This window comes from Engraulis encrasicolus, unplaced genomic scaffold, assembly GCF_034702125.1.
Source record: "Engraulis encrasicolus isolate BLACKSEA-1 unplaced genomic scaffold, IST_EnEncr_1.0 scaffold_413_np1212, whole genome shotgun sequence".
In the NCBI taxonomy this organism is placed as follows: Eukaryota; Metazoa; Chordata; class Actinopteri; order Clupeiformes; family Engraulidae; genus Engraulis; species Engraulis encrasicolus.
In genome coordinates this window covers 1-10000 of record NW_026945713.1, presented here as the reverse complement: position 1 = coordinate 10000, position 10000 = coordinate 1, and the positions used below count along the sequence as shown (strand labels likewise).

At 41.7% G+C, this 10000-nt stretch overlaps 1 protein-coding gene across 1 annotated transcript in view; it reads right to left on the bottom strand.

Annotated features, from left to right (window-relative positions):
• Window positions 1–9508, bottom strand: part of LOC134443969 (coiled-coil domain-containing protein 42-like) — a 23479-nt gene extending 13971 nt beyond the window's left edge. The window contains exon 1 of the mRNA XM_063193471.1: window positions 9470–9508. The gene's annotated coding sequence lies outside the window, so the exon portion shown is untranslated. The remainder of the gene's footprint in view (window positions 1–9469) is intronic.
• Window positions 9509–10000: the final 492 nt, after the last annotated feature.

Here is a 10000-nt window from a genome sequence, read left to right as displayed (position 1 = left end):
CAATTACCTTTCCTACATTTATTATCTCTACTATTTTATTGTATTTTCCCCGCCCTGATGACTATTCCTGTGTTATTTGTGTCTTGAAATGTCCATGTGGGCTTTTGTGTATTTGTGTATTTATGTAAGCTACTGGATACCTGAATTTCCCCCTGGGGATCAATAAAGTTACTCTACTCTACTCTACTCTACATCAGTGTTTCTCAACAGGGGTGCCGTGGCACCCTGGTGTGCCGCGGGCCAATGTCAGGGGTACCGCGGAAACGTGGCTGATAAATAAAATTATGTAATATAATAGCCTACATGTTTGTCATTGGAATCTTTCATCTGCCATTTACACACAATAAAGTAAATATAGGTCCCAGTCAGCTGCAACTTCGAACAGGTCGTGTGACGTTTCCAAATGTGTTACCTTTCTAAGCTTGTGTGGTATCGGATGCGATGCCACGTTACGCCTTGTTGGTTTGGGATGCCTTGAAATTTCTCATGAACTGAAAGGGAGCCTCGCCTAAAAAAAGGTTGAGAAACACTGCTCTACATAAACTTTAGGAGACCCAGCGGAGGTTAAACATTTCCTACAATCTTTTCCTCTTCATCTTCCACAGGCTGACACTGTAAAGACGACATATGGTCAGACATACACTATTGTTATTATTATTATTATTATTATTATTATTATTACATATGGTCAGACATACCCTGTAAAGACGACACATGGTCAGACATACCCTGTATGTAGAGACCATTCAAGACCAGGGGTGCATTTCTCAAAACCAAAGTTGCTTACTACATTAGCTAGGCTAAGACGACATATGGTCAGACATACCCTGTATGTAGAGACCATTCAAGACCAGGGGTGCATTTCTCAAAACCAAAGTTGCTTACTACATTAGCTACTTTGTTGTTTTCAATGCATTTCCCCATTGACCATTACAGACCAGTCAAACGTTTTGGCTTTCACAGCCCCATGAGCAAGGCTTAGGTACGCCATACACACACATTAATACACACATATCAATAAATACACACACACAGGGCTCTAAATTAACACACGCCAACACGCCAAACACGGGTGAAAATTAATTTTGGCTAGTAGAAAAAAATACCTACCCGCCAATTTGGCTAGTAGCGCCCGAGTACAGTAACTTATGAACGGTAAACCGCTGCTCTGACGAACGTTATACGGCGAGATTTCCTACATTACCCATGGACACTAGCGTCACGACGTAGCCTCCCACCGTGGGCTTTCCAGTGCATCGAGCGTCAACTCCATGCTGTTGCGCGCGCCAGGATTGAAAACATTTCAGACGACCAGCCTTCTGTCAGCTAAGCTGCGCTCACACTATTCTGACAGGCAGCTCTCCTCCTATGCTCTCGTCGCTTTCGCTACAACCTTTTTAACGTCACTACTGCTATTATTACTATATGAACCTTGCTGTAACAGGCTGCATTTTTTAAGCAGCGAGACCCTGACCGTTTCAATAACAGGACTTAAGCAGATTATGCATAGCGCTACTTCTGTTGTGTAGACGTTTTGTGCGAGTGATGAGAATGTGGTGGGGGTTAGAGCAAGGTTCTGTGTGTTGGTGAATGCTAGTAGCCTAGTAATTGTAAATAGTGACGTTAAAAATGAGTGGTTGTGGAACGAAATAGCGACCAGGGTAGAGGAGGAGAGCCGACTGTCAGAGTAGTGTGACCGTAGCTGTCAGTTCAGTTGTCTTCTGAAATGTTCAGAGTTCTGGCGCAACTAAGTTGGAAAGCCCACGCCATCGAAAAGGGAAAAAAAAACAACCAACGACGAAGCTGTGGAAGTAACAAAGGAAGCGAAGATTCCCGAGATATTATTTACTTTTAATTAAACTAGGCTTCTTGTCATTTTGTTGCGCATGGTAGAGAAGAGCTCCTCCTCTCTCCTCTCCTTTTCCTCTCATCTCTTCTCCTTCCTTGGGGTGTGCGTATGTGAGGTTTTGTAGTGTTTGGCTGTGTGCTTGGTTACTGTAGGCCTATGTTAAAGGTCTGTTATGTGAGTGGCTTGTGTGATGTGATTCAGCTGCTTTCAGAGGAATTGAACAAAAACTAATCAAATTAATTAGGCCTAAGTAATGAAAGTAAAAAATAAAGCAGAAGTTAAAAAATAATGAAAAAAATATATAGCCTATAATATGCTTATTATGTAGGCATATAGTAGCCTATGCAGGCCTATAGTGTATCTGTGTTGTAGAAACAGTTGGACAAAATGACCATTTAATTAGAAAAAAAAACTAGCCTAATGCATAGTTTATTTTGGCGAGATTAAAAAAAAATGGCTAGTTGAACTTCTGTTTGGCTGGTAAGAAAAAATGTCCACTAGCCAAATTGGCTGGTGGTGGAAAAAGTTAATTTAGAGCCCTGCACACACACACACACACACACACACACACACACACACACACACACACACACACACACACACATTATTATTATTATTATTATTATTATTATTATTATTATTATTATTATTATTATTGGTGTTATTATTATTATTATTATTATTATTATTATTATTATTATTATTATTATTATGAACACATTAATTGTTATTGTTATTGTTATTATTATTATTATGATTATTATTATTATTATTATGTTATTATTATGATTATTATTATTATTATGTTATTATTATTACTGTTATTATTATTATGATTATTGTTATTATTATGATTATTGTTATTATTATGACCTTGAGGAAGGTGTCGAACTTGACCAGGTTCCCCTTGATGATCGTTATTATTATTATTATTAGGGCCCGAGCACCGGAGGGTGCGAGGCCCTATTGTTCTTGCAATGTTTTTTATTATTAGGGCCCGAGCACCGGAGGGTGCGAGGCCCTATTGTTCTTGCAATGTTTTTTATTATTTTTATTATTATTATTATTTGTCTTCTCTGCGCACATCGGGCCATTTTCGAGGTGGTTGCCATGCGTGAATTTGAACGAAACTTGGCACAGGTATTGGATTAGGTGTCAAGATGGACTCCAATAAAGCTCAGACCCCAAATCAGCCCAGGGGCTCTGTAGCGCCCCCCTGAAAATTGGCCTATGGGGCGGGACCGGCAAAAAGTTGAAGCTACGGACTCCAATTTTTTTGTGCTTGTATAACTCACTAAGACAAGCAAAAAAGTCTTTGAGATGCCATGGCCACACCCAACACGAAGTGAGGTAATTGGACTTAAAGTTGAACTTTTGTAAACTTTTGACATACGACAAAATTGTCATACCATGAACTTTGCTGTACTCCTCCTGAACGGTACACTTGTTTGGTTTCGTTTCAACTAGTAAATGATCTTAAGACATCGCAGATGATATATTGCGAAGGAATTTTTAATATGTTGTAAGAAAACAAGATGGCGGCTTGCTGAAGTCCGATGACAAAATCACAGAAAATGTGCTTCTACTGTGCCCTTTCTGAGGGAGTTGCCATGCATATCTTTGCACATTGCTTAGCACAGGTGTTTGGTAAGGCAGCACGTACCTCTCTAAATAAGCCCCACCCCTAATTCAAAACATGGGCTCTGTAGCGCCCCCCTAAGTCCTGGGCCTATGGGCCTGGACCGGCATAAAGTTCAAGCTACGGACTCCAAATTTTTTTTGGGTGTCTATCACACTAAGAGATGCAAAAAAGTCTACAGGAGGCCATGGCCACACCCAACAGGAAGTGAGGTAATTGGACTTGAAGTTGAACTTTTGACATATGCCCAAATTGTCATACCATGTACTTTGAAGTACTCCTCCTGAACCGTACACGTGTTTGGTTTTGTTCCACTTTGCAAATGATCTTAAGACATCGGAGATGATATTTTGTGAAGGAATTTTCAATATGTTGTAAGAAAACAAGATGGCGGCTTGATAAATTCTGGTGAAAAAATCACAGAAAATGTGCCCTTTCTATGGGGGTTGCCATGCATATCTTTCAAAGTTACTTCGCACAGGTGTTTGGTAAGGCAGCAAGTACCTCTCCAAACAAGCCCCGCCCCTAACTCGGTACATGGGCTCTGTAGCGCCCCCTTAAGTCATGGGCCTATGGGGCGGGTTCAGCATAAAGTTCATGCTACGGACTTCAAAATTTTTATGGATGTGGATCTGACGAAAACGAACAAAAAATGTCATGCAGTGACATGGCCACGCCCAACAGGAAGTGAGATAATTGGACCTCTTATTGAAACAGGAAGTTGGCCACCATTTTAGTTTGCAGTGTTGTTAAAACAGTGCAATTGCACGTGTTCATGCATATAATGAATATAATCCTTTTCCTATATGCCTACTATGGCAACCTGATATAGCGCCACCATATGGTAGGCAAATGAACTGCAGTAAAAGTGGATTTCTTAAATATCTTTATCTCGTGAACCGAACGTCGTAGAGACTCCATTTTTGTTTTGGGCAGGGTGTGACGGTATTTGTGGCGATATGCCTTGAACCGTAGGTGCGAGGGCCCGTCATCGCCGCTCGCGGCTTTAATTATTATTATTATTATTATTATTTTTTGTCTTCTTACCGCACGTCGGGCCCATTTTGAGGGGGTTGCCATGCGTCAGTTTGAACGAAATTCGTCACAGGTATTCGGTATGTGGGCACGATGGACTCCAAAAAAGCCCCGCCCCCAAATCGGTCCACGGGCTCTGTAGCGCCCCCCTGAAAAAAGGCCTATGGGCCGGGACCGGCATAAAGTTGAAGCTACGGACTCCAATTTTTTTTCACTTGTATACCTCACTAAGACAAGCAAAAAAGCCTTTGAGATGCCATGGCCACACCCAACAGGAAGTGAGGTAATTGGACTTAAAGTTGAACTTTTGTCAACTTTTGACATACAACAAAATTGTCATACCATGAACTTTGATGTACTCCTCCTGAACCGTACACTTGTTCGATTTCGTTTCAATTTGTAAATGATCTTAAGACATGGCAGATGATATATTGTGAAGGAATTTTCAATATGTTGTGAGAAAACAAGATGGCGGCTTGCTGAAGTCTGTTGAAAAAACACAGAAAATGTGCTTTTACTGTGCCCTTTCTGAGGGGGTTGCCATGGATATCTTTCAACATTGCTTCGCACAGGTGTTTGGTAAGGCAGCACGTACCTCTCCAAACAAGCCCCACCCCCATCTCAGCAAATGGGCTCTGTAGCGCCCCCCTAAGTCCTGGGCCTATGGGCCTAGACCGGCATAAAGTTGAAGCTACGGACTCCAATTTTTTTTTGGGTGTGTATCTCACTAAGAGCAGCAAAAAAGTCTACAGGAGGCCATGGCCACACCCAACCGGAAGTGAGGTAATTGGACGTGAAGTTGAACTTTTCACATATGCCAAAATTGTCATACCATGTACTTTGAAGCACTCCTCCTGAACCGTACACTTGTTTGGTTTTGTTCCAATTTGCAAATGATCTTAAGACATCGGAGATGATATTTCGTGAAGGAATTTTCAATATGTTGTAAGAAAACAAGATGGCGGCTTGCTGAATTCTGATGAAAAAAACACAGAAAATGTGCCCTTTCTGAGGGGGTTGCCATGCATATCTTTCAAAGTTACTTAGCACAGGTATTTGGTAGGGCAGCATGTACCTCTCCAAACAAGCCCCGCCCCTAACTCGGTACACGGGCTCTGTAGCGGCCCCTTAAGTCATGGGCCTATTGGGCGGTTCAGCATAAAGTTCAAGCTACGGACTTCAAATTTGTTTTGGATGTGTTATCTGATTAAAACGAACGAAAAATGTCATCTAGTGACATGGCCACGCCCAACAGGAAGTGAGATAATTGGACCTCTTATTGAAACAGGAAGTTGGCCACCATTTTAGTTTGCAGTGTTTTTAAAACAGTGCAAATGCACGTGTTCATGCATATACTCAATATAAACCTTTTTCTATATGCCTACTATGGCAACCTGATGTAGCGCCACCATATGGTAAGCAAATGAACTGCAGTAAAAGTGGATTTCTTAAACATCTTTATCTCGTGAACCGAATGTCGTAGAGACTCCATTTTTGTTTTGGGCAGGATGTGGTGGGATTTGAGGCGATATGCCTTGAGCCGTAGGTGCGAGGGCCCGTCATCGCCGCTCGCGGCTTTAATTAGGGCCCGAGCACCGGAGGGTGCGAGGCCCTATTGTTCTTGCAATGTTTTTTATTATTTTTATTATTATTATTTGTCTTCTCTGCGCACATCGGGCCATTTTCGAGGTGGTTGCCATGCGTGAATTTGAACGAAACTTGGCACAGGTATTGGATTAGGTGTCAAGATGGACTCCAATAAAGCTCAGACCCCAAATCAGCCCAGGGGCTCTGTAGCGCCCCCCTAAAAATTGGCCTATGGGGCGGGACCGGCAAAAAGTTGAATCTACGGACTCCAATTTTTTTGTGCTTGTATAACTCACTAAGACAAGCAAAAAAGTCTTTGAGATGCCATGGCCACACCCAACAGGAAGTGAGGTAATTGGACTTAAAGTTGAACTTTTGTAAACTTTTGACATACGACAAAATTGTCATACCATGAACTTTGATGTACTCCTCCTGAACGGTACACTTGTTTGGTTTCGTTTCAACTAGTAAATGATCTTAAGACATCGCAGATGATATATTGCGAAGGAATTTTTTATTATGTTGTAAGAAAACAAGATGGCGGCTTGCTGAAGTACGATGACAAAATCACAGAAAATGTGCTTTTACTGTGCCCTTTCTGAGGGAGTTGCCATGCATATCTTTGCACATTGCTTAGCACAGGTGTTTGGTAAGGCAGCACGTACCTCTCTAAATAAGCCCCACCCCTAATTCAAAACATGGGCTCTGTAGCGCCCCCCTAAGTCCTGGGCCTATGGGCCTGGACCGGCATAAAGTTCAAGCTACGGACTCCAAATTTTTTTTGGGTGTGTATCTCACTAAGAGATGCAAAAAAGTCTACAAGAGGCCATGGCCACACCCAACAGGAAGTGAGGTAATTGGACTTGAAGTTGAACTTTTTACAAATGCCAAAATTGTCATGCCATGTACTTTGAAGTACTCCTCCTGAACCGTACACTTTTTTGGTTTTGTTCCAATTTGCAAATGATCTTAAGACATCGGAGATGATATTTTGTGAAGGAATTTTCAACATGTTGTAAGAAAACAAGATGGCGGCTTGATGAATTCTGGTGAAAAAATCACAGAAAATGTGCCCTTTCTATGGGGGTTGCCATGCATATCTTTCAAAGTTACCTCGCACAGGTGTTTGGTAAGGCAGCAAGTACCTCTCCAAACAAGCCCCGCCCCTAACTCGGTACATGGGCTCTGTAGCGCCCCCTTAAGTCATGGGCCTATCGGGCGGGTTCAGCATAAAGTTCATGCTACGGACTTCAAATTTTTATGGATGTGGATCTGACGAAAACGAACAAAAAATGTCATGCAGTGACATGGCCACGCCCAACAGGAAGTGAGATAATTGGACCTCTTATTGAAACAGGAAGTTGGCCACCATTTTAGTTTGCAGTGTTTTTAAAACAGTGCAAGTGCACGTGTTCATACATATAATGAATATAAACCTTTTTCTATATGCCTACTATGGCAACCCGATATGGCGCCACCATGTGGTAGGCAAATGAACTGCAGTAAACGTGGAGTTCTTCAATATCTTTATCTCGTGAACCGAACGTCGTAGAGACTCCGTTTTTGTTTTGGGCAGGATGTGATGGGGCAATATGCCCCGCCTTGAGCCGCAGGTGCGAGGGCCCGTCATCGCCGCTCGCGGCTTTAATTTTTATTATTATTTGTCTCCTTACCGCACGTTGGCCCATTTTTGAGGTGGTTGCCATGCTCAACTTTGAACGAAACTTGGCACAGGTGTTCGGTATCATGGCACGAAGGACTCCAATAAAGCTCAGCCCCCAAATCGTCCCAGACGCTCAGTAGCGCCCCCTTAAGTCGTGGGCCTATGGGGCGGGACCGGCAAAAAGTTGAAGCGACGGACTCTATTTTTTTTTTACTTGTATACCTCACTAAGACAAGCAAAAAAGCCTTTGAGATGCCATGGCCACACCCAACAGGAAGTGAGGTAATTGGACTCAAAGTTGAACTTTTGTCAACTTTTGACATACTACAAAATTGTCATACCATGAACTTTGATGTACTCCTCCTGAACCGTACACTTGTTCGGTTTCGTTTCTATTTGTAAATGATCTTAAGACATCGCAGATGATATATTGCGAAGGAATTTTCAATATGTTGTAAGAAAACAAGATGGCGGCTTCATGAAGTCTGATGACGAAATCACAGAAAATGTGCTTCTACTGTGCCCTTTCTGAGGGGGTTGCCATGCATATCTTTCAACATTGCTTCACACAGGTGTTTGGTAAGGCCGCATGTACCTCTCCAAACAAGCCCCACCCCTAACTCAGCACATGGGCTCTGTAGCGCCCCCCTAAGTCCTGGGCCTATGGGCCTGGACCGGCATAAAGTTGAAGCTACGGACTCCAAATTTTTTGGGGGTGTGTATCTCACTAAGACAAGCAAAAAAGTCTACAGGAGGCCATGGCCACACCCAACAGGAAGTGAGGTAATTGGACTTGAAGTTGAACTTTTGACATATGCCCAAATTGTCATACCATGTACTTTGAAGTACTCCTCCTGAACCATACACTTGTTTGGTTTTGTTCCATTTTGCAAATGATCTTAAGACATTGGAGATGATATTTTGTGAAGGAATTTTCAATATATTTTAAGAAAACAAGATGGCGGCTTGATGAATTCTGGTGAAAAAAACACAGAACATGTGCCCTTTCTGAGGGGGTTGCCATGCATATCTTTCAAAGTTACATCGCACAGCTGTTTGGTAGGGTAGCACGTACCTCTCGAAACAAGCCCCACCCCTAACTTGGTACATGGGCTCTGTAGCGCCCCCTTAAGTCATGGGCCTACGGGGCGGGTTCAGCATTAAGTTCAAGCTACGGGCTTCAAAATTTTTATGGATGTGTATCTGACTAAAACAAACAAAAAATGTCATGCAGTGATATGGCCACGCCCAACAGGAAGTGAGATAATTTCACCTCTTATTGAAACAGGAAGTTGGCCACTATTTTAGTTTGCAGTGTTTTTAAAACAGTGCAAATGCATGTGTTCATGCATATAATGAGTATAAACCTTTTTCTATATGCCTACTATGGCAACCTGATATAGCGCCACCATATGGTAGGCAAATGAACTGCAGTAAAAGTGGATTTCTTAAATATCTTTATCTCGTGAACCGAAGGTCGTAGAGACTTCATTTTTGTTTTGGGCAGGATGAGACGGGATTTGGGGCAATATGCCTTGAACCGTAGGTGCGAGGGCCCGTCATCGCCGCTCGCGGCTTTAATTATTATTATTATTATTATTATTGTGACCTTGAGGAAGGTGTCGAACTTGACGAGGTTCCCCTTGATGATTGTTATTATTGTTGTTATTATTATTGTTATTGTTATTATCGTGACCTTGAGGAAGGTGTCGAACTTGACGAGGTTCCCCTTGATGATCGTTATTATTATTATTATTATTATTATTATTATTATTATCGTGACCTTGAGGAAGGTGTCGAACTTGACGAGGTTCCCCTTGATGATCGTTATTATTATTATTATTATTATTATTATTATTATTATCGTGACCTTGAGGAAGGTGTCGAACTTGACGAGGTTCCCCTTGATGATCGTTATTATTATTATTATTATGTTATTGTTGTTATTGTGACCTTGAGGAAGGTGTCGAACTTGACGAGGTTCCCCTTGATGATCGTTATTATTATTATTGTTATTATTATTATGATTGTTATTGTTGTTATTGTGACCTTGAGGAAGGTGTCGAACTTGACGAGGTTCCCCTTGATGATCGTTATTATTGTTATTATTATTATGTTATTGTTATTATCGTGACCTTGAGGAAGGTGTCGAACTTGACCAGGTTCCCCTTGATGATCGTTATTATTATTATTATTATTATTATTGTTATTGTGACCCTTTAGGAAG